This window comes from Macrobrachium rosenbergii, chromosome 22 (assembly GCF_040412425.1).
Source record: "Macrobrachium rosenbergii isolate ZJJX-2024 chromosome 22, ASM4041242v1, whole genome shotgun sequence".
NCBI lineage: Eukaryota > Metazoa > Arthropoda > Malacostraca > Decapoda > Palaemonidae > Macrobrachium > Macrobrachium rosenbergii.
In genome coordinates, this window is record NC_089762.1 from 24,045,663 (window position 1) to 24,068,163 (window position 22,501).

Sequence of the window (22,501 nt, forward strand, 5' to 3'; positions counted from 1 at the left end):
TTGAAATAGTGCACCCAAAGAAAGAATCATAACCTAGAACAGCAGGCCATGAATTGTGACGGAACTGGACATCACTTAATATAAAATAAGGCATAGTCCTACGTAATGAGGACCATATGTATTAGAAAGCTATGGGCCTGTTTGGTATTTGAACCTGAGACCTCCTGCACCCAAAGCAAGAATCATACCCCTGGACCATGGGTAATGGGAAGTATGGGTACTGAATATATGTTAACATAAAGGGGGTGTTCTTCCCTTATGATGGAAAGTTATTTTAAAACTCACAGCACCTGCCTTGAGCAACAAGCCATGGAAAATGATTGGACTGAACTTCATTTATCATCATGTGAAAGCCATCCTTTGTGATGAGGACTGGCCCTATTAAATGTTCATGGGCATATTTAGTATTGTAACTGGAACCTCTTGGGAACCGTAACGCTCGACCAACTGACTATGGAATATTATGGAACCACAAATAGTTATTGTAAGACAACTATCCATTTGTGAATAGGACACGTTATGTTTAAATTTTGTCTGGAATTTCAATATCGTAACGGAATTTAATTGTATAATTGGATAATTGGACATGATTATCATAAAGTAGCTATTTTTCCAGCTAATAAGGATCAAATCAATTAAAAGTTTAAAAACCACGTGCTGATTTTCAACATGAGACAACCATGAATCACAGCTTGAATCGTTCTCCTAGACCTAGAGCAACATTCCCTGGAGTGTTTTGTGACTGGAAATTGTGTTAAGAAAGTGGTCTTCATATGTAATGAAAACTGTTTCTACCAGAACATTAAACAATGGCACGAGACATCAGGTACTCCTATGTATTGAAGTTTTCAGTGTTACTTGATACATGGCTATTGGATTTGAATCTGTGAACTAATTGTCCTTCCAAGATTAAATCCTAAAGATTCATAATCCAAGAACAACAGGTCTTAAAATTATTAAAATTTTTATTCCAAATGCACTAGTCCGTTCCAGATTTGAATTCGGGACCTTCTGCATCTGGGAAGAATCCGTTCAAAGGTGCCATGGAATGAGATGGAACTTGATCATATAATATCAGAAGACAGTTTTTCATCTTTGCAATGGTGGTGAGCACCTTTGATATATGGTCTCTATATGAATTGAACCCAGAACCTCCTGTCCCCAAAGCAGAAATCTTACCCCAAGACCAACGGCTCATGAAATATGAGGGGACCTGATGTCTTTAATCATGTACAAGTTTATAAACTGTTTCCGGTACAGGGATTGACTTTATAGCAAATGGTTGCATGAGGATGGATCTGAAGGCGAACATGCCAAGTTGGCTGGCACATGGAGCGGCTAAGAAATTCCCCCCCCCCTTCCCCTGATATTCCCCCCTCCCCCATATTAAACGATTGAATGATAAGAAACCATTTACATATGCTTCCACCTAATTTCACATCATTCATGGATATCAAGTTACATTTTAGATATTTGAATAAATCTTGACATTTTTTCTTAGTAACCTCTCTCTCTCTCTCTCTCTCTCTCTCTCTCTCTCTCTCTCTCTCTCTCTCTCTCTCTCTCTCTCTCTCTCTCTCTTTTTCGCGTTTTTCAGATAGCTATAATTCCTCTTTCTTTCTCCCCCTCTCCACTTTGTAAGATTTGTCGTTTTAGTCAAAGGCTGTTTATACAGTTATTAGTTGGTGACTGCTAAATCAAGTTAGCATCAGTTTTATAACTAAATTATACAAGACTGCATAGCGAAATCTAAATACAAAGTTGGCAGAGCAAAGCTATCAAGTGACCCGTCTTGCCATGCCAACATGGAAAACAGACGTCAAGTGGCGGATATCAGATGAAGAAGTTGATGGAAAGAGAATTATTAAGCTCTAGCGAGAGTTGGGTTCGCCGGTGAATATAAAGGGTCAAGATATGTTTGCTCAGGGAAAGAGTAATTCATAAACTTGGATTCTCCCAAAATTTTTTTAATTAGTGATGCAAAATATAACTTTTATAGACCTTTCATATATACATACATATATATATATATATATATATATATATATATATATATATATATATATATATATACATATATACATACATACATATATACATAAATATATATGTATGTATATATATACATAAATGAAATTGTACCAGCCTTCTGAATTGTTTGCAGCGCGAAAAGATGTAAGCAAGCATATCAAACTGTGCTAAAAATTGCTAGAATTATTGCTGAACAGGCGCAACTACATCTGTTTAAGAGAACTGCTGATAGAACCATGTCTAACATTTTTATGAGGTCAAAAGTCCGCAAGATCTTGGCCAAAATATTGGTACATTTATGCAAAAGCCCAATGTTCGTATTGAAACATAACTAAATTCTTTGAGCGTCAGTAAACCTTGCCGTCAGTAGATCCCGGTGAAAATATCACTAAACAATAATAGCATTACAAAAAACAGATAGTTAACAATAAAGACAGTTATTTACTAATACCTTACCTATCAGCTGATAAGCTTTCTTTTATATCGATGTTAGAACTGTTTTTTTTTTTAATTCTACCTGATATATGTAAGTCCCCGGCTAAGTACTATGTCAATATGAACTAAGAAACTGCCTTGTAAATAGCCATTTCTAGAGGGTTGTAGCAACAATTCAAATTTAAATGGAGATCAATTTATAGTGTTGGTTTCTCTGCATGACAGGGAGTGCATATTATCCTGAGGGATTGTATATTTAACATATAATTATATTGGTGGAGTAAACATAAGTATAATCATGACTGAAGAGTGCTTTATTGTAAGCATGACGTTGACTGGAGAGTGGAAATCATTATACAGTAAGTAATTTTGAATGTAACATGGACTATTGCTAACACGGGCCCTTACATTAAGGTGTTGAAAACGAAAAGAGATTTGATGTGGATCGTTGTACTTGCTAGATTAATACAGATTTTGTGCATCGCTTTAGGCATTTTAAGTGTTATTATTTAATAAAAGACAGCTATTTTTTGTGAAAAATCCATCATACCTAGTATTTAAACATGAACTCATTTCCTGTTATTACAGAGAGTAAGGACCACACCTACTTAGTATGTCATTAGAAGCTATTTTTCCATCCCATGTAATAAGAACCAGTGATGGTGGGTAGGTTGATCTTATTTGAGAGTTGAACCCGGGACCTTCTGCACCCAAAGCCTGAATCATACCCCTAGACCAACAGGCCATGGAATGTGAAGGTTTTTCCACTGTCCCTATATTATAGGTAATTTGTCAGCCACATAATGTGGACCATTTCTTTTGGAAAACTAAGGGTCTGTCCGGGATTTGAACCCGGGACCTCCTGCACCCAAAGCAGGAATCATACCCCTAGACCAACAGGCCATGGTATGTGAAGGTTTTTCCAATGTCCATATATTATAAGTAATGTGTCAGCCACATAATGTGAACCATTTCTGTGGGAAAACTAAGGGCCTGTCCGGGATTTGAACCCGGGACCTCCTGCACCCAAAGCAGGAATCATACCCCTAGACCAACAGGCCATGGAATGTGAAGGTTTTTCCACTGTCCCTATATTATAAGTAGTGTGTCAGCCACATAAGGTGGACCATTTCTGTGGGAAAACTAAGATCCTGTCCGGGATTTGAACCTGGGACCTCCTGCACCCAAAGCAGGAATCATACCCCTAGACCAACAGGCCATGGAATATGAAGGTTTTTCCACTGTCCCTATATTATAAGTAATGTGTCAGCCTCATAATGTGGACCATTTCTTTGGGAAAACTAAGGGCCTGTCCGGGATTTGAACCCGGGACCTCCTGCACCCAAAGCAGGAATCATACCCCTAGACCAACAGGCCATGGAATGTGAAGGTTTTTCCAATATTCCATTGTAATGAGTAATGTGTCAGCCACATAATGTGGACCATTTCTGTGGGAAAACTAAGGGCCTGTCCGGGATTTGAACCCGGGACCTCCTGCACCCAAAGCAGGAATCATACCCCTAGACCAACAGGCCATGGAATATGAAGGTTTTTCCACTGTCCCTATATTATAAGTAATGTGTCAACCACATAATGTGGACCATTTCTGTGGGAAAACTAAGGGCCTGTCCGGGATTTGAACCCGGGACCTCCTGCACCCAAAGCAGGAATCATACCCCTAGACCAACAGGCCATGGAATGTGAAGGTTTTTCCAATGTTCCAGTGTTACAAGCAATGTGTCAGCCACATAATGTGGACCATTTCTGTGGGAAATCTAAGGGCCTGTCCGGGATTTGAACCCGGGACCTCCTGCACCCAAAGCAGGAATCATACCCCTAGACCAACAGGCCATGGTATGTGATGGTTTTTCCAATGTTCCAGTGTTACAAGCAATGTGTCAGCCACATAATATGGACCAATTCTGTGGGAAAACTAAGGGCCTGTCCGGGATTTGAACCTGGGACCTCCTGTACCCAAAGCAAGAATCATACCCCTAGACCAACAGGCCATGGAATGTGAAGGTTTTTCCAATATTCCAATGTAATGAGTAATGTGTCAGCCACATAATGTGGACCATTTCTGTGGGAAAACTAAGGGCCTGTCCGGGATTTGAACCAGGACCTCCTGCACCCAAAGCAGGAATCATACCCCTAGACCAACAGGCCATGAATGTGAAAAACTAAGGTTTTTCCAGTGTTCCAGTGTTACAACAGGCCAAATGTGTCAGCCATTTTATATAAGTGGACCATTTCTGTGGGAAAACTAAGGGCCTGTCCAGGATTTGAACCCGGGACCTCCTGCACCCAAAGCAGGAATCATACCCCTAGACCAACAGGCCATGGAATATGAAGGTTTTTCCACTGTCCCATTGTAATATATTATAATTAATGTGTTTCAAAACTAAGCCTCATAATGTGGACCATTTCTGTGGGAAAACTAGACCAACAGGCCTGTCCGGGATTTGAACCCACATAATGGGACCTCCTGCACCTGTCAAACCAGGGCCTCCTGCAGGAATCATACCCCTAGACCAACAGGCCATGGAAAGTGAAGGTTTTTCCAATGTTCCAGTGTTACAAGTCAATGTGTCAGCCACATAATTTGGACCATTTCTGTGTGATAAAAAACTAAGGGCCTGTCTGGGATTTGAACCCGGGACCTCCTGCACCCAAAGCAGGAATCATACCCCTAGACCAACAGGCCATGGAATGCAAAGGTTTTTCACCCACATAATGTGGACCATTGTTCCATTTTTTATACCCAAAGCAGGAATCATACCAGCCAAATAAACAGGCCATGGAATGTGAAGGTTTTTCCAGTGTTCCATTGTTGTAATTTGTCAGCCACATAATGTGGACCATTCCTGTGGAGAATCTAAGGGCCTGTCCGGTATTTGAACCCGGGACCTCCTGCACCCATACCCCTAAAACAGGCCATGGTATGTGAATTATAATGTATCAGCCAAATAATGTGGACCATTTCTGACCTTCCTGCACCCAAAGCAGGCCATGCAATGTAAATGTAAAGGTTTTTCCATTGTTCCATTGTAGTAAGTAATGTGTCAGCCACATAATCTAGACCATTTCTTTGGGAAAACTAGGGCCTGTCCGGGATTTGAACCCGGGACCTCCTGCACCCAAAGCAGGAATCATACCCCTAGACCAACAGGCCATGGAATGTGAAGGTGTTTCCAATGTTCCATTGTGATAAGTACTGTGTCAGACACATACTGTAGACCATTTCTGTGGGAAAACTAAGGGCCTGTCCGGGATTTGAACCCGGGACCTCCTGCACCCAAAGCAGGAATCATACCCCTAGACCAACAGGCCATGGAATGTGACGGTGTTTCCAATGTTCCATTGTGATAAGTAATGTGTCACCCACATAATGTGGACCATTTTTGTGGGAAAACTAAGGGCCTGTCCGGGATTTGAACCCGGGACCTCCTGCACCCAAAGCAGGAATCATACCCCTAGACCAACAAGCCATGGAATGTATAGGTTTTTCCATTGTTCCATTGTGATAAGTAATGTGTCAGCCACATAATGTGGACCATTTCTGTGGGAAAACTAAGGGCCTGTCCGGGATTTGAACCCGGGACCTCCTGCACCCAAAGCAGGAATCATACCCCTAGACCAACAGGCCATGCAATGTAAAGTTTTTTTCATTGTTCCCTTATAAAAGTAATGTATCAGCCAAAAAATGTGGACCATTTCTGTGGGAAAACTAAGGGCCTGTCCGGGATTTGAACCCGGGACCTCCTGCACCCAAAGCAGGAATCATACCCCTAGACCAACAGGCCATGGAATGTGAAGGTTTTACTAATGTTCCATCATAATAAATAATGTGTCAGCCACATAATTTGGACCATTTCTTTGGGAAAACTAAGGGCCTGTCTGGGATTTGAACCCGGGACCTCCTGCACCCAAAGCAGGAATCATACCCCTAGACCAACAGACCATGGAATGTAAAGGTTTTTCCAATGTTCTGCTATTGTGAGTAATGTGTCACCACATAATGTAGACCATTTCCGTGGGAAAACTAAGATCCTGTCCGGGATTTGAACCTGGGACCTCCTGCACCCAAAGCAGGAATCATACCCTTAAACCAACAGGCCATGGAATGTGAAGAATTTTCCAATGTTCCAGTGTTTCAAGTAATGTGTCAGTCACATAATGTAGACCATTTCTGTGGGAAATCTAAGGGCCTGTCCGGGATTTGAACCCGTGACCTTCTGCACCCAAAGCAGGAATCATACCCCTAGACCAACAGGCCATGGAGTGTAAAGGTTTATCTAATGTTCCATCCTAATAAGAAATGTGTCAGCGATATAATTTAGACCATTTCTGTGGGAAAACTAAGGGCCTGTCCGGGATTTGAACCCAGGACCTCCTGCACCCAAAGCAGGAATCATAACCCTAGACCAACATGCCATGGAATGTGAAGGTTTTTCTAATGTTCCATTGTAATAAGTAATGTGTCAGTAATAATGTAGACCATTACTGTGGGAAATCATTTGAACCATAATGCCATGGAATATGACCATTTCTGTGAGAAAACTGTGGAAAACTAAAGGGCCTGTCCGGGATTTGAACCCGGGACCTCCTGCACCCAAAGCAGGAATCATACCCCTAGACCAACAGGCCATGGAATGTGAAGGTTTTTCCAGTGTTCCATTGTACTAAGTAATGTGTCAGCCACATAATGTAGACCATTTCTGTGGGCTTCCTGCACCCAAAAGAGGAATCATTTATAAGGCCAGGGAATCTGTTTCTAGCATTTCTATTGAGCTATTATCAATATTACATCTTGGAAAGGGACCCCATAATGCTACTGAAAAGTATACATGCACAAGACTATAATGGAGTATGATCAAGTATCTTATTTATGTTCGAGCACTGTCTCAATGTCTTTTTTTGAGCCTGAAATGAATGCAAGGTTTTAAAGATGCATGGTGTCACCCTTTAGTGTGATGAAATTCTCATTCAGATGTATCTGAAGCATCATTTGCTACATTATAGTTACACCTCACATTTGCAGCTTCACAAAGCTGTGCATGTAAGCCCAGCCCTTGCCATTTGTACCTGCCATGGCAACCACAATTGCAGCCACATTTTGTAAGGTGTTCACAGCTCTTTGCAATGGGGAAGTTGGCTGTCCAGAAGACTTTCCAGTCTTCGCCAATGTTTTCCCAAACCCAGTCAGCTGGATTCTGTGTTTCTGGCTGGCTCAGAATTGCCTGACCCAATACACAACCTCCTGTGACTTTGTCTGCTCCATGTTCGACCATACTAGTGAACTGGAGCAGACTTTGAGGTATGGCATCATTGATGCATCCTTCACCAAAGGTGCCGTCAAACCTGGACTGATGATCCAAAATATGCTTCCTCAGCATCTTTGCTGCTTTAGCAATCATAAGTGTATCTGAGTAGTCAGATGCCTGATATAGGGCTATAGTTACATCTTTCTGCAAGGCAAGTAGCATACGTCTTCCTTTCTTGTGTACCTCTAATTCAGGGATTTCTGCTAACAATTTGTCCTTTAATCTTGTTGTATTTATAATGGGTGAGGCAATGCCCAATTGTTCCAGGTGCTGCTGGTATGATTGGGATATGTCTGCAAGAGGAAATATGGCAGGACCATCCGAACTCAAGCTGTTTCAATTATATAATTAACCAGCTCTGATAGAACCAGTGGATATACATCTGGTTCTTCACTGTGACATTGTACTTTCTCAAGATTTCTAAGATGGGACCCCTCCCTGTTGTAAAGGCCAGTGAGACATACAAGATGGTACTTCAAATCTTGTGCAATTGCATCACCTGCACCTAGTTTTGCCAATAATTTACCATCATTAAGTGTGCAAGCGCACTCATGTAGTCTCCTGTTGAGATTCATGGTCATTACCTGTCGAAGGTCTGATACAGGTGCCACATTTTCACAAAAAATGCATGCTTCATTGTCATGACTAATTTGACGCTGTTTAGCATGCTTTTCCTGTGGTTCACTACCTTCAAATGTAGATCTTTGCCTTCTTGCACTATCAAATTTTGCATTATTAAACATGACCCTACAGCTCTAGTGGTATTTTACCATGTTTTGTCGCAGTGTTGCCTCTATGCCACTGCCTTTATTCAGCCTTGCTGGGTCAAAGTTAAGTGGCGTTTCACCAATTTCCTGGAACAATGGCACATTGGTTGAAATTACTGCATACCCATCATGTTCAGGATTATGATGTACAGAGACCAAGGGTGAAGTTAGACCTTCATTTTTTTGTCTTCATAGCAAAGACAACATTTGCTCAAGTCGGTCTTCCTTTTGCCTGTGATTGAATTCACACTTGCCATTATGAGCTCTTGACTTATTGACTACAACCGAGGGGCTATCCTTTTGCCATCTTAATCTGATATGCACATTGATGTATAGGATACAACTAGGTTCAGTCACCCTACACCTAGCCCGATCAATCATCCAGTGCCATTTGTGACTGTACACGATCCAGGTAAAACATGAACAAGCCATGTAGAGCCCCACTTACCCTTGGCATGGCTCTCCCACGCTGGCGCCTCCTGTCAATTCAGGCATGGTTGTCTAGCCAGATCTACCAATTACATATATACTTTTCTACCAGCTAACTGATATGGGGCTATTAGACAGCATTTGCGACACCAAACTACTAAACTACACTAAAGCAAAGCTAGGTACAGAGTAAGTAAAGCAAGATTAGCTGACACTGACCCACATGCTGAGTTACACAGCAGTGAAGTCACCAATGTGCCCTGGTTGTGTGCTGACACTCACTCTTTTAAACTAAAACTAAAGATAAAACCACCACCTAAATTATATATAGGCTTGCAAACTATTATACTGAACAGGAAGACATTTTTCCACGCCTACTGAATCCTGAGACGCGATTATTTAAGGTTTTTGGCTGTCATATTGCATGCCATCTTTCCTTATATATGCTATTCATATAAAATCTTTAACAGAAATTAATTTTATTTTTCCTTGGTGACTCCGCCTAAATGTTTATAACCAAAAAAATACATAAAAACATGACCAGAGGCACATGAGTCCAATGTTAAAACTTTGACAAGCAGCCATCTTGAAAAATGGCAGCCATTTTGGAATTTTGAGTGGACACCAAATAATTTTCAAAAAGTGGCCTATGGAAAAGATATGTACCAAATTTCATGCTTGTATCATTTTAAATGAAGTATTTTGTAAAAAAAAATTATTTAATCTACTGCAGTAACATTCCATGGCCTGTTGGTCTAGGGGTATGAGTCCTGCTTTGGGTGCAGGAGGGCCTGGGTTCACTTTCCAGACAGGCCCTTAGTTTTACCACAGAAATGGTCTCCATTATTTGCCTGACACAATACTTATTATAATAGTATAATGAAAAAACCTTTACATTCCATGGCCTGTTGGTCTAGGGGTATGATTCCTGCTTTGGGTGCAGGAGGTCCCGGGTTCAAATCCCGGACAGGCCCTTAGTTTTCCCACAGAAATGGTCTACATTATGTAGCTGACGCATTACTTATTACAATGGAACACTGGAAAAACCTTCACATTCCATGGCCTGTTGGTCTAGGGGTATGATTCCTGCTTTGGGTGCAGGAGGTCCCAGGTTCAAATCCCGGACAGGCCCTTAGTTTTCCCACAGGAATGGTATACATTATGTAGCTGACACATTACTTATTACAATGGAACATTGGAAAAACCTTCACATTCCATGGCCTGTTGGTCTAAGGGTGTAAATGTAGGCATAGATAAAAATTTCATGTCTCTATCCTTCTTAGTTGCAGAGTTATGAAGCAAAATTTTTCATGGCGGCCATTTTGTACACCATATTTGTCACAACGGTAAATATAGTAGTAGGAGGTCTGGTGATATCTTCAATTAACTCTTCTACCCAGGAAGACATTACCTGAATAATGATTGATGTATTTATTTCAACAATGATTTACTCAAAGTGTCAGAAATCGAAACAACTAGTGGCCATCTTGAAAAGTGGTAGCCATATTGAAATTTTGCATGGACACCCAGATTTTTCAAAAGAAGGGGTTAAAATGACCACTTGTGCCAAATCTCATGCTTGTACTGAAGTATTTTTCTACTCATCTTCTGCACAACGTAAAGGTTTTTCCACACTTCCATTATAATAAGTAATGTGTCAGCCACATCATGTGAACCATTTTTGTGGGAACTAAGGGCCTGTCCGGGATTTGAACCCGGGAATTCCTGCACCCAAAGCAGTAATCATAACCCTAGACCAACAGGCCATGGAATGTAAAAGTTTTTCCACCGTTCCATTATGATAAGTAATGTATCAGCCACATAATGTGGACCATTTCTGTGGGAAAACTAAGGGCCTGTCCGGGATTTGAACCCGGGACCTCCTGCACCCAAAGCAGGAATCATACCCCTAGACCAACAGGCCAAGGAGTGAAAAGGTTTTCCTAATGCTCCATCATAATAAATAATGTGTCAGCCACATAATTTGGACCATTTCTGTGGGAAAACTAAGGGCCTGTCCGGGATTTGAACCCGGGACCTCCTGCACCCAAAGCAGGAATCATACCCCTAGACCAACAGGCCATGGAGTGTAAAGGTTTATCTAATGTTCCATCATAATAAGTAATGTGTCAGCGATATAATTTGGACCATTTCTGTGGGAAAACTAAGGGCCTGTCCGGGATTTAAACCCGTGACCTCCTGCACCCAAAGCAGGAATCATACCCCTAGACCAACAGGCCAAGGAGTGAAAAGGTTTTCCTAATGTTACATCATAATAAATAATGTGTCAGCCATATAATTTTGACCATTTCTGTTGGAAAACTAAGGGCCTGTCCGGGATTTGAACCAGGACCTCCTGCACCCAAAGCAGGAATCATACCCCTAGACCAACAGGCCATAGAGTGTAAAGGTTTATCTAATGTTCCATTATGATAAGTAATGTGCCATATAATTAGGACCATTTCTGTGGGAAAACTAAGGGCCTGTCCGGGATTTGAACCCGGGACCTCCTGCACCCAAAGCAGGAATCATACCCCTAGACCAACAGGCCAAGGAGTGAAAAGGTTTTCCTAATGTTCCATCATAATAAATAATGTGTCAGCCACATAATTTTGACCATTTCTGTGGGAAAACTAAGGGCCTGTCCGGGATTTGAACCCGGGACCTCCTGCACCCAAAGCAGGAATCATACCCCTAGACCAACAGGCCATGGAGTGTAAAGGTTTATCTAATATTCCATCCTAATAAGTAATGTGCTAGCGATATAATTTTGACCATTTCTGTGGGAAAACTAAGGGCCTGTCCGGGATTTGAACCCGGGACCTCCTGCACCCAAAGCAGGAATCATACCCCTAGACCAACAGGCCATAGAGTGTAAAGGTTTATCTAATGTTCCATCATGATAAGTAATGTGCCAGCGATATAATTTTGACCATTTCTGTGGGAAAACTAAGGGCCTGTCCGGGATTTGAACCCGGGACCTCCTGCACCCAAAGCAGGAATCATACCCCTAGACCAACAGGCCAAGGAGTGAAAAGGTTTTCCTAATGTTCCATCATAATAAATAATGTGTCAGCCACATAATTTTGACCATTTCTGTGGGAAAACTAAGGGCCTGTCTGGGATTTGAACCCGGGACCTCCTGCACCCAAAGCAGGAATCATACCCCTAGACCAACAGGCCATAGAGTGTAAAGGTTTATCTAATGTTCCATCATGATAAGTAATGTGCCAGTGATATAATTTGGACCATTTCTGTGGGAAAACTAAGGGCCTGTCCGGGATTTGAACCCGGGACCTCCTGCACCCAAAGCAGGAATCATACCCCTAGACCAACAGGCCATAGAGTGTAAAGGTTTATCTAATGTTCCATCATAATAAGTAATGTGTCAGCCACATAATTTTGACCATTTCTGTGGGAAAACTAAGGGCCTGTCCGGATTTGAACCCGGGACCTCCTGCCCCAAAGCAGGAATCATACCCCTAGACCAACAGGCCATAGAGTGTAAAGGTTTATCTAATGTTCCATCATGATAAGTAATGTGCCAGGATTTCTGTGGGATCCTGTCCGGGATTTGAACCAGGGACCTCCTGCACCCAAAGCAGGAATCATACCCCCTAGACCAACAGGCCAAGGGAGTGAAAAGGTTTTCCTAATGTTCCATCATAATAAATAATGTGTCAGCCACATAATTTTGACCATTTCTGTTGGAAAACTAAGGGCCTGTCCGGGATTTGAACCAGGACCTCCTGCACCCAAAGCAGGAATCATACCCCTAGACCAACAGGCCATAGAGTGTAAAGGTTTATCTAATGTTCCATCATGATAAGTAATGTGCCAGCGATATAATTAGGACCATTTCTGTGGGAAAACTAAGGGCCTGTCCGGGATTTGAACCCGGGACCTCCTGCACCCAAAGCAGGAATCATACCCCTAGACCAACAGGCCAAGGAGTGAAAAGGTTTTCCTAATGTTCCATCATAATAAATAATGTGTCAGCCACATAATTTTGACCATTTCTGTGGGAAAACTAAGGGCCTGTCCGGGATTTGAACCAGGGACCTCCTGCACCCAAAGCAGGAATCATACCCCAGACCAACAGGCCATAGAGTGTAAAGGTTTATCTAATGTTCCATCATGATAAGTAATGTGCCAGCGATATAATTAGGACCATTTCTGTGGGAAAACTAAGGCCTGTCCGGGATTTGAACCAGGACCTCCTGCACCCAAAGCAGGAATCATACCCCTAGACCAACAGGCCAAGGGTGAAAAGGTTTTCCTAATGTTCCATCATAATAAATAATGTGTCAGCCACATAATTTTGACCATTTCTGTTGGATAACTAAGGGCCTGTCCGGGATTTGAACCCGGACCTCCTGCACCCAAAGCAGGAATCATACCCCTAGACCAACAGGCAATGGAGTGTAAAGGTTTATCTAATGTTCCATCATAATAAGTAATGTGTCATCGATATAATTTTGACCATTTCTGTTCCTGTCCGGATTTGAACCCGGGACCTGCTGCACCCAAAGCAGGAATCATACCCTGCCCAACAGGCCATGGAAGGTTTATCTAGTATTCCATCATAATAAGTAATGTGCCAGTGATATAATTTGGACCATTTCTGTGGGAAAACTAAGGGCCTGTCCGGGATTTGAACCCAGGACCTCCTGCACCCAAAGCAGGAATCATACCCCTAGACCAACAGGCCAAGGCGTGAAAGGGTTTTCCTAATGTTCCATCATAATAAATAATGTGTCAGCCGCATAATTTTGACCATTTCTGTTGGAAAACTAAGGGCCTGTCTGGGATTTGAACCTGGGACCTCCTGCACCCAAAGCAGGAATCATACCCCTAGACCAACAGGCCATAGAGTGTAAAGGTTTATCTAATGTTCCATAATGATAAGTAATGTGCCAGCGATATAATTTGGACCATTTCTGTGGGAAAACAAAGGGCCTGTCCGGGATTTGAACCAGGGACATCCTGCACCAAAGCAGGAATCATACCCCTAGACCAACAGGCTAAGGAGTGAAAAGGTTTTCCTAATGTTACATCATAATAAATAATGTGTCAGCCACATAATTTTGACCATTTCTGTTGGAAAACTAAGGGCCTGTCCGGGATTTGAACCCGGGACCTCCTGCACCCAAAGCAGGAATCATACCCCTAGACCAACAGGCCATAGAGTGTAAAGGTTTATCTAATGTTCCATTATGATAAGTAATGTGCCAGCGATATAATTAGGACCATTTCTGTGGGAAAACTAAGGGCCTGTCCGGGATTTGAACCAGGACCTCCTGCACCCAAAGCAGGAATCATACCCCTAGACCAACAGGCCAAGGAGTGAAAAGGTTTTCCTAATGTTCCATCATAATAAATAATGTGTCAGCCACATAATTTTGACCATTTCTGTGGGAAAACTAAGGGCCTGTCCGGGATTTGAACCCGGGACCTCCTGCACCCAAAGCAGGAATCATACCCCTAGACCAACAGGCAATGGAGTGTAAAGGTTTATCTAATGTTCCATCATAATAAGTAATGTGTCAGCGATATAATTTTGACCATTTCTGTTGGAAAACTAAGGGCCTGTCCGGGATTTGAACCCGGGACCTCCTGCACCCAAAGCAGGAATCATACCCCTAGACCAACAGGCCAAGGAGTGAAAAGGTTTTCCTAATGCTCCATCATAGTAAATAATGTGTCAGCCACATAATTTTGACCATTTCTGTGGGAAAACTAAGGGCCTGTCCGGGATTTGAACCCGGGACCTCCTGCACCCAAAGCAGGAATCATACCCCTAGACCAACAGGCCAAGGGTGAAAAGGTTTTCCTAATGCTCCATCATAGTAAATAATGTGTCAGCCACATAATTTTGACCATTTCTGTGGGAAAACTAAGGGCCTGTCCGGGATTTGAACCCGGGACCTCCTGCACCCAAAGCAGGAATCATACCCCTAGACCAACAGGCCGCAGATTAAGGTGATCTCAATTTATCATGAAAATCATATACTTTTCCCATATAAAGGAATATCTTGTAAGACTTGTAAGCTATAGTTACCCCCCCCCTCAACTACGGCTGAGAACAGCAGGCCTTGAGAATATACGATTGGACATCAGTATTTATGATGAAGATGATCAGTTCCGTTCAGAAAAGTTAGACTTCTCAGGAATTTGAACCCAGGGACTTTAGGTGGTCTTAGACGATCGACTTTTTTCAACGAATATTTTGTGCGCCAAAATTGTTGCTCAGTGCTACTAATTTGCCCAGTTTTGGTCGCCAAGAACCACTAGCGGATCCGGGGGCGGGGTGGGGCACCTGGGAACGTGGACCCCCTTGAAAAATAATGACAAAATAATAATACTGAAGATTTAGACAATAACATAAATGTGAGAAATATAAAAATGGGACAAAAATAAAATCTTATATATATATATATATATATATATATATATATATATATATATATATATATATATATATATATATATATATATATATATTTGTATTATATGAAAATTGGTGGCCCCCATGAAATTTTTCCGGATCCGCTAGTGCCAAGAGCCACCCTTAGGAACTGAAGCATGAATTTTGCCAAAGTTGATTGAAATTCAACATGAAAGCCAAGTTTACACAAACCTTTGTTTATAGTTTGGGTTCATTTTTTTTTTTTTTAGGTGAATCTGAGTTATTGCCAGACGATATTAGTACCGTTGGTCTTGTGAATACTTAATTATCAACAGCGTCACGTGTTTACACAGATTAATTATAACGTTCTCGGTTATCTCGTTTATATAAAAGATTTTTTTCTTACATTAAAACGATATATTTTATCTTTTTAAATGTTTTTTGTCACTTTTGTAAAGATGAAGTATTTGCGTGCCCGTGTGTGTTTGTGTGTTCCCTCTACTTGGTTTGTCCCTGTGGGGTAACATTTTCTGAATGGATTGTATTTGAACATTTATTAATTTTTTATTAATTTTTCAAATTCCATCCATTGCTTTTGGTAACTCTCTTTATCCTAGTTTTATTTTTCGCTGCAGTTTCAAAACTTTTATTTTGTAGTGGTTTATTTTCCCACGTCATAAATGCCTTACCCCTTCTGTTAATTGCCTCAGATATCCAGGTGACACCTCTTAAGTGGCGTAGACCATTTATGGATGCTGGAATAATGGCCGAGGAAGAATAATGGATGCTGAACATTTAAATGTCTTCCATTTTCAAAACCTGTTTGCTGTGACAAGAAACTCTCATATATACTGATAACAGCAACACCTATTATAGTAATAAGAAGAAAGACAAATTTATTGGAAGAAAGAGGTGAAATAAATTTCCAAAGAAGAGCAGGTTGTCGATGTAAAGCAATAGCTAAATTCAAACTGACTCTGTATCGACTTAAAAGAAAAAAAATAGTCAGCTCACACATTTCACAAGACAAGCCTGAAAGTATTTTCCAATGGTGATGTTCCTGAGACATCGGAGATGCTATAAATTAAATCTCTGTAGCTCACCAATCCAGTTGGGGAGGCATTCGTGGATTTACAGTCTCATTAAAGATGATTTTCTTGAAGTGCTTACCATAGCATTTTTCTCCTCTGGAGACTGACGATACGGACCACCTCTTTTCTTGCTGCGTCACAAGCCAATTGAAAACGAGGAGAAGAGGAGGGATAATAAGATGGGGAATGGTTACAACTCATGATGACTTATGAAATTAATTGGATTCGGCTATATAATGGGTATGGAATTCTATATGTAAACGTGACAGGAGAATACCAACATTCCACTGCGTATCAGTAATGAATCCAAGGTTTGAAGACCTTGTAATGAATCAAGCACCTGTTGTCGTTTACTCAAAGCGTCTTCTAGAATTACCCAGCGAGTCCTTCACGGTAAAAAACGCTGAACCTGCTCGTCACAAAATCTTTTCTGTGAAATCAAAGAAAAAAAAAATTAAGGCTTCAAGGGAAGGCGTTCGATTGATTCATTAAGGGAGTTACCTTAGAGTCCTTGTGACCCTTGCTGTTGTGAATAGAATGCTAGTTTGCAATTTATATTCGGGATAACGTAATACTGGTCATCTTCAGAGATTAATTTTCGCGATTGCAAATCAAACTCTAATACTTGACGTGGAATCCAGTGACGTCACATAATTGACAAGGATGTCTTTTTTTCATTTCTGTTCCAGTGTAGACATTTGATTAAGAAGTGCCGTTTTTAATCAAGTGAATTAACAAGAAAAGGCCCCGTAGGGAGTTAGTGACGTCAGTGCACCTCATGCTGTGCACTGTAGGCATTACCTAAGGTTCTTTGCAGCGCCCTAGGCCCCTAGTTGCAACCCCTTTCGTTCCTTTAACTGTACCTCCTTTCATATTATTTTTCCTCCACCGTACTTTCCACTCTCTCCTAACAATTGATCCATAGTGCAACTGCGAAGTTTTCCTCCTGTTACACCTTTCAAACCTTTCACTGTCAATTTCCGTTTCAGCGCTGAATGACCTCATAGGTCCCAGTGCTTGGCCTTCGGCCTAAATTCTATATTCAATGGAACTCAGTCAACAGGAAAAGGCTTCAAACTTATCAAATGCGAGTAGTAAAAGCAAAGTGCCTAATTTCTTGTTCCTTTGAGGAAGAGTTCAGTTGAGTTGTGCTCAATCAGACTGGCAGTTAACCAGGGGCAGGTTGAAATTTGTTGGGCTTCGGCAACTCAGCGTCTGATGCTGATAATAGCTGGTTGTAGCCTTGTAGGTAATGCCACTCGCTTTCTGTAAGATGTCTCAAGTATAAACCTCGCAGAGTTGCCAGAATTTTTTTAAGGTCTGATTACCCTTTCGAAAAAAAATCTGTAAAAATAGGAAAAAATAGCAAATAATTGTATGGAGGAATTAACATTTTCAGTTTCAATAATATAATATATATATATATATATATATATATATATATATATATATATATATATATATATATATATATATATATATATATATATATATATTTACCGTAATATACATATATATATGTATATACAGTATATATATATGTGTATTTATATAATGTATGAATGTATGTATGTATATCGCGTTTTCATGAATACAGATAGAAGTAAATTAAAAAAGTGCTATTCTATACTCATCTAAACATAACCCAAATAAAGCAATGAAAATTCCAGTGACCATAAATACAAAAAATTCGCGGCAGCTATATAACGTATATTACTCATCTAAACAGGCCCAAAATAAATTAAGGCGATGCCATAGTGAAAAATGCAAGTTTAGTCTCTTGATTCTAATCTTTTCTGACAAGGAGGAAATCGGGCGGGTATATATACCATTTCACTCGTTGCAACACCGGTAGCATAAAGTTTAAAATCACCTGCCACTCCTCTTACCCGCCAAGATTGATTTGTATGTTTAGCACGGGTAAGGACAAAGTATATCCATGACAACTAACTGCTCTGAATTGCTTTAAACATTTAGCAACAGCAACTCTTTTTTGTGGATTCTTTTGGAAAGTAATAAAGGAGAAGATACCGCACACCCAATTTTTCTGTCATTTTCAGTTAGTTTTTGGGATTTCGGCAAATCAAAAGGGAGGCTTACGAAAATCTTTAGATTTCGCTTCTGGAAGAACAATCTAAAAATGTGAATCACACTAATCAAGCTGTAGATTTCGGATTTAGTCTGTGTAGCTGGCAACGCTGAACCCCGTAAGAGAGAAAAAAGTATCAAGATGAAAAAACACAAACAAATCCAACCCTGAAGATGTATCTCGAAATTTCAGAAAAGTCTGGAGAGCAGCGTGTGTTGTGCCGTTCTCGTCCTCGTCGAGAATGCTTGTCGACATTTTTGTCAGTTAACTTGTACGGAGGAATGTGAGGAATCTCGTTGCGTAAGCGTGGCAGTGTTCCGAAAACTTCGAGAAGAGTTTTCGCTTCTCATTACTCCAATGATGAAGCGCCGGCTTTTTAGCTTAACGAGACTGAGAACAATCCTTGTGTTTTATTTGGGACTCTGCGTCATACGGCGCTGGAGTTTTAAGGGTTATTTAAAGCCCTGACCCTGATCGAAATTTCGCATTCCGTTAAAAATTGGAAAAATTGCATATTTTGTTAGTATTGGAATCCTCATATTTAGAAGGTCACGTCTTTTTAGTAGCAGTGAGATCTGGAATCTCTAATTATTTTCCCTACTACGGGGGCTGACGTCTGTGTAGGTACTGAATGGCAAAAAGAGTAAAAACGGAATAATTACGGAAGATAGGAGACACTCCTTCGCGATTTCAGTGCTTACGTTCCGTGCTTCTATTGCGCAAAAAAATTTAAATTTTTTTCGTGTATATAGGGATTTGATGGTAAACCTTTGTTTATAAGATGCCGATTGATACTGATGAGAGAATGAGAGAGAGACGGACAGACAGACTGAAGGGACTTCTTATAATGACGTCTATGCTAAAAGTTCTTTCCTTGCTTTTATGAAATTGCTCCTAGAGTTGTCGATTACATGTCCATTGCATAGGCTTTGTAAGCCATAGGATTCAAAGCTTCTTTTTGGTTAAATCACCAAAAATAATGTTATAAAAAAACTACTGCCATTGTGATTCATTTTATTTTGGCTAAACAATTAAGGAATTAAATGTCAGGTTAAATGAACATGATAGTCAGTTGAAAATGGCAAAAAGAACAACGTTGTTTGCGCACCCAAGTGAAACAACAGATAACATTAACTAATATGATTGTGTAAGGGGGAAGGATAGATACAGCGAGCCCACTACCCATATTTGGAGGGTGCAGACAGGCAAAGTTGGTGCCGTGGTGAGTCGTGCAACTCTTGGATCACATTAGCGAGGTTTGTTTTTTGTCCCCCTCCAACACCCCCTTCACTGTCTACAAGCAACCCTCGTCTCTTAAGAATTGCTGTAAACCTTGCTGGTTTCACCCACTCTAAAAGGGAAAAAGGCGTACGTTAAAAAAATCATATATATATATATATACAGTATATATATATATATATTATATATATATTTATATATATATATATATATATATATATATATATATATATATATATATATATATATATATATATATATATACTGTAAACCGATTCGAGGAGGTGGCAGTTTTCCCGGTGTGGCTTACATGACCCTTGAGAAAGGTTCTTTTATTTGACTTCAAAATTTAATAACTTCAAGCAATGCTGTAAGCGCAGTGAGAATCATAACAGCCTTTTCTGGCGATCTCACCACTTACATGGCAAAAAATGGAGTAATTTTTTATATCCTAACCTTACTGACTGTTGAAGTTTATTGACGTTTTGAATTGTTTTTTTCCATGAAATCCACATACTATATATCGTATCACTGCAGGATGTAATGTTTGTTTTGTCTTTGGTGTTTTCATCGTTTTTGGTATAAACATTCATGAAAACTGAGGTTATGTTACTTTAAAAATTATTTGGAAAGGGATTCTTTCTCCTTATCTCGTCAAAGATTAATCAGCCTGACGCCATCATCATTTTAATTCTTAGCAAATTATCAATCCTTCCATTTGTCAGATTGTTTTTCATTCTTTTATTCTTCCGTGCTTCTCTGGCTCTATTGTGATGTGTCTCTAGCTTTTGTTTAGATTAAATTCCACCTTTCCTCTTGTCCTTTTCTCATTTTTCTTCGGATCTGGAAGAAATAGTTTTAGGGGGTGACTCCAAGGAAAATATCAAAAGGGTCACGGCCACATTCATCCTTATTCAGCTTATTCCAGAATGAACCCTCTATGCAGAAAACATCCATAACAGGACCGCTGTATGTTCCTACCCAAAGGATCGTCATCACCTTTCTGATCCCTTACACTCCCACTCATCCCCCCTATTTAACCACCTATAACTAGGTCACTCTCTTCTCCACTTTAGAGACATTTAAATTATCAGAAGCCTGTCGTCCTCGATTCCCTTCATGACCAAACCACCTCAAAACACTGGTTAATCTTTTAAAACTTGCTAATCGTTTTGCTCTATCTGTCTCGAATTTCTTATTCCCCACCTTCATTCTTACTACGAAAACGCGCTGGGAGCAGTTTATTTCCTTCGTATTATGTAATCAACATCATCTTCACCTCCTTTGAGGAGAGTTGACTTCATATCTTTGCTTTCATTCGATACTTCACTTTTTTTTTTTTTTTTTTCATGCAAGCTTTGTTGAGGTCCACGGATTTCCCATAGAACTCTTCCTTTAAATGCTTTAACTCTTCATTGAGATATGTAAATATTCGATCGAACAGCCCTACATCTACAGTAGTCTAATCCTACGTTCTCATACTTTTATTCTTTTTGTTATCTCGCTTCAATTTTAACCTCGCTGTACATCTTGCCATGAATTATTAATTGATGTAACTTTCTCATAGGAAATTTCTTATATGATTCCTTTTTATTTTATTTTTGCCACTAAGTTTGAGGCCGAAGGTAGAGTTATAAGGATGAACTAGAAATTTTTCCATTGTCATGTTTAAGAAAAATTCGAACAAGGTTTCGACACAACAAGGGTTCTGGATAATCCTGCTTTAAATTCAGTGGATGGAATGAAACCGATGAAAAGAGAGAATTTCTGAAAGCATAAAGAGCTCTTTTTGAAAATGATTGGAACAGCATAATGAAAAACAAGGTTTCAATGGTCTTATTTTCATGCATAAGCCGACTAAGACTGGAGTCAAACCCCCGCTTTTCGTGATGCACTTCCAATGACTTAATTCACACTCGTGAAATGATTGCTTTAAGAACATGTATAGCTCATTTTTACCGTTTTCGTTTATCTCAGTCGTTCAATCTAGCACAAATCAAAGAAAATGAAGGCCTCTCTAGAAATGTATTGCCGTTGTTGTTGGCTTCTTATTTTTTCCCCGAGTTCAACTCCACCGAAGGCACTCTGTGAGGCCAGCTGATTCATTCGTCCTGGTAGGGGGTTAATGCTGTTAGTACACCTAACTGTAAGCATTACAAAAGGTTGCCTGCAACGTTCCTTCGACCCCTAGCTGCACCCAGTTTTTTGCCTTGTCCTTTACCTCCGTTCCCATTCCTTTCTCCTGTCTTGCTGTCTAGCCACTCCAACTCCCTCTTTTCACTGCCTCAAACGCTGAATGGCTGGAAGTGCCCAGTGCTTGGCTTTATAGCCAGTTACATAAATGAAATCAAATCAGTCAGATAATTTGACCTATACACTATATATATGGTGCGGAAGTTCCGAGTTTTGTGGCGTGCTCCATATTAATTGCCAAATCCATACCGTTATCATCCTCATAAAATATGAAATTCTTCAGTATATTTTTTTAGACTTGGTATTTCCAGTCTTCCTGATATCAAACGGGAAGTTGTCCTTTTGCCCTAATTTTTATTAGTTTTCTTCACTGTTCTGTTTTATTCTCAGAAACTTATTTTTTCAGTAATCATCCGTTGAATTTTACATCAAATGTTTTTTTGTTTCTTCTTCTTGTGTGTCCTGTGTGTTACTTGTTCCAGCATAGATACATA

At 40.3% G+C, this 22,501-nt stretch overlaps 1 long non-coding RNA gene and 39 other non-coding genes across 42 annotated transcripts in view; 3 read left to right on the forward strand and 37 right to left on the reverse strand.

The window, feature by feature from the left end:
- The window catches only part of LOC136850662 (uncharacterized), a 352,695-nt gene that overhangs the window by 217,804 nt on the left and 112,390 nt on the right, over positions 1-22,501 (forward strand). The window lies entirely within an intron of this gene.
- On the reverse strand, positions 3,298-3,369 carry TRNAP-UGG (transfer RNA proline (anticodon UGG)). Its single transcript has one exon. It is a non-coding gene; the product is annotated as a tRNA-Pro (tRNA).
- Positions 3,456-3,527, reverse strand: TRNAP-UGG (transfer RNA proline (anticodon UGG)). The gene has a single exon. It is a non-coding gene; the product is annotated as a tRNA-Pro (tRNA).
- TRNAP-UGG (transfer RNA proline (anticodon UGG)) lies at positions 3,772-3,843 on the reverse strand. Its single transcript has one exon. It is a non-coding gene; the product is annotated as a tRNA-Pro (tRNA).
- TRNAP-UGG (transfer RNA proline (anticodon UGG)) lies at positions 3,930-4,001 on the reverse strand. Its single transcript has one exon. It is a non-coding gene; the product is annotated as a tRNA-Pro (tRNA).
- TRNAP-UGG (transfer RNA proline (anticodon UGG)) lies at positions 4,088-4,159 on the reverse strand. Its single transcript has one exon. It is a non-coding gene; the product is annotated as a tRNA-Pro (tRNA).
- On the reverse strand, positions 4,246-4,317 carry TRNAP-UGG (transfer RNA proline (anticodon UGG)). The gene has a single exon. It is a non-coding gene; the product is annotated as a tRNA-Pro (tRNA).
- Positions 4,562-4,632, reverse strand: TRNAP-UGG (transfer RNA proline (anticodon UGG)). The gene has a single exon. It is a non-coding gene; the product is annotated as a tRNA-Pro (tRNA).
- Positions 4,734-4,805, reverse strand: TRNAP-UGG (transfer RNA proline (anticodon UGG)). Its single transcript has one exon. It is a non-coding gene; the product is annotated as a tRNA-Pro (tRNA).
- On the reverse strand, positions 5,099-5,170 carry TRNAP-UGG (transfer RNA proline (anticodon UGG)). Its single transcript has one exon. It is a non-coding gene; the product is annotated as a tRNA-Pro (tRNA).
- On the reverse strand, positions 5,567-5,638 carry TRNAP-UGG (transfer RNA proline (anticodon UGG)). The gene has a single exon. It is a non-coding gene; the product is annotated as a tRNA-Pro (tRNA).
- Positions 5,725-5,796, reverse strand: TRNAP-UGG (transfer RNA proline (anticodon UGG)). Its single transcript has one exon. It is a non-coding gene; the product is annotated as a tRNA-Pro (tRNA).
- TRNAP-UGG (transfer RNA proline (anticodon UGG)) lies at positions 5,883-5,954 on the reverse strand. Its single transcript has one exon. It is a non-coding gene; the product is annotated as a tRNA-Pro (tRNA).
- Positions 6,041-6,112, reverse strand: TRNAP-UGG (transfer RNA proline (anticodon UGG)). The gene has a single exon. It is a non-coding gene; the product is annotated as a tRNA-Pro (tRNA).
- On the reverse strand, positions 6,198-6,269 carry TRNAP-UGG (transfer RNA proline (anticodon UGG)). Its single transcript has one exon. It is a non-coding gene; the product is annotated as a tRNA-Pro (tRNA).
- On the reverse strand, positions 6,356-6,427 carry TRNAP-UGG (transfer RNA proline (anticodon UGG)). The gene has a single exon. It is a non-coding gene; the product is annotated as a tRNA-Pro (tRNA).
- TRNAP-UGG (transfer RNA proline (anticodon UGG)) lies at positions 6,671-6,742 on the reverse strand. Its single transcript has one exon. It is a non-coding gene; the product is annotated as a tRNA-Pro (tRNA).
- TRNAP-UGG (transfer RNA proline (anticodon UGG)) lies at positions 7,042-7,113 on the reverse strand. The gene has a single exon. It is a non-coding gene; the product is annotated as a tRNA-Pro (tRNA).
- TRNAP-UGG (transfer RNA proline (anticodon UGG)) lies at positions 9,889-9,960 on the forward strand. Its single transcript has one exon. It is a non-coding gene; the product is annotated as a tRNA-Pro (tRNA).
- On the forward strand, positions 10,047-10,118 carry TRNAP-UGG (transfer RNA proline (anticodon UGG)). The gene has a single exon. It is a non-coding gene; the product is annotated as a tRNA-Pro (tRNA).
- Positions 10,839-10,910, reverse strand: TRNAP-UGG (transfer RNA proline (anticodon UGG)). Its single transcript has one exon. It is a non-coding gene; the product is annotated as a tRNA-Pro (tRNA).
- Positions 10,997-11,068, reverse strand: TRNAP-UGG (transfer RNA proline (anticodon UGG)). The gene has a single exon. It is a non-coding gene; the product is annotated as a tRNA-Pro (tRNA).
- TRNAP-UGG (transfer RNA proline (anticodon UGG)) lies at positions 11,313-11,383 on the reverse strand. Its single transcript has one exon. It is a non-coding gene; the product is annotated as a tRNA-Pro (tRNA).
- Positions 11,466-11,537, reverse strand: TRNAP-UGG (transfer RNA proline (anticodon UGG)). The gene has a single exon. It is a non-coding gene; the product is annotated as a tRNA-Pro (tRNA).
- On the reverse strand, positions 11,624-11,695 carry TRNAP-UGG (transfer RNA proline (anticodon UGG)). Its single transcript has one exon. It is a non-coding gene; the product is annotated as a tRNA-Pro (tRNA).
- On the reverse strand, positions 11,782-11,853 carry TRNAP-UGG (transfer RNA proline (anticodon UGG)). Its single transcript has one exon. It is a non-coding gene; the product is annotated as a tRNA-Pro (tRNA).
- On the reverse strand, positions 11,940-12,011 carry TRNAP-UGG (transfer RNA proline (anticodon UGG)). Its single transcript has one exon. It is a non-coding gene; the product is annotated as a tRNA-Pro (tRNA).
- TRNAP-UGG (transfer RNA proline (anticodon UGG)) lies at positions 12,098-12,169 on the reverse strand. The gene has a single exon. It is a non-coding gene; the product is annotated as a tRNA-Pro (tRNA).
- On the reverse strand, positions 12,256-12,327 carry TRNAP-UGG (transfer RNA proline (anticodon UGG)). The gene has a single exon. It is a non-coding gene; the product is annotated as a tRNA-Pro (tRNA).
- Positions 12,706-12,776, reverse strand: TRNAP-UGG (transfer RNA proline (anticodon UGG)). The gene has a single exon. It is a non-coding gene; the product is annotated as a tRNA-Pro (tRNA).
- On the reverse strand, positions 12,863-12,934 carry TRNAP-UGG (transfer RNA proline (anticodon UGG)). Its single transcript has one exon. It is a non-coding gene; the product is annotated as a tRNA-Pro (tRNA).
- On the reverse strand, positions 13,177-13,247 carry TRNAP-UGG (transfer RNA proline (anticodon UGG)). Its single transcript has one exon. It is a non-coding gene; the product is annotated as a tRNA-Pro (tRNA).
- On the reverse strand, positions 13,333-13,403 carry TRNAP-UGG (transfer RNA proline (anticodon UGG)). Its single transcript has one exon. It is a non-coding gene; the product is annotated as a tRNA-Pro (tRNA).
- TRNAP-UGG (transfer RNA proline (anticodon UGG)) lies at positions 13,626-13,697 on the reverse strand. The gene has a single exon. It is a non-coding gene; the product is annotated as a tRNA-Pro (tRNA).
- TRNAP-UGG (transfer RNA proline (anticodon UGG)) lies at positions 14,099-14,170 on the reverse strand. Its single transcript has one exon. It is a non-coding gene; the product is annotated as a tRNA-Pro (tRNA).
- On the reverse strand, positions 14,257-14,327 carry TRNAP-UGG (transfer RNA proline (anticodon UGG)). Its single transcript has one exon. It is a non-coding gene; the product is annotated as a tRNA-Pro (tRNA).
- TRNAP-UGG (transfer RNA proline (anticodon UGG)) lies at positions 14,414-14,485 on the reverse strand. Its single transcript has one exon. It is a non-coding gene; the product is annotated as a tRNA-Pro (tRNA).
- TRNAP-UGG (transfer RNA proline (anticodon UGG)) lies at positions 14,572-14,643 on the reverse strand. Its single transcript has one exon. It is a non-coding gene; the product is annotated as a tRNA-Pro (tRNA).
- Positions 14,730-14,801, reverse strand: TRNAP-UGG (transfer RNA proline (anticodon UGG)). Its single transcript has one exon. It is a non-coding gene; the product is annotated as a tRNA-Pro (tRNA).
- Positions 14,887-14,958, reverse strand: TRNAP-UGG (transfer RNA proline (anticodon UGG)). Its single transcript has one exon. It is a non-coding gene; the product is annotated as a tRNA-Pro (tRNA).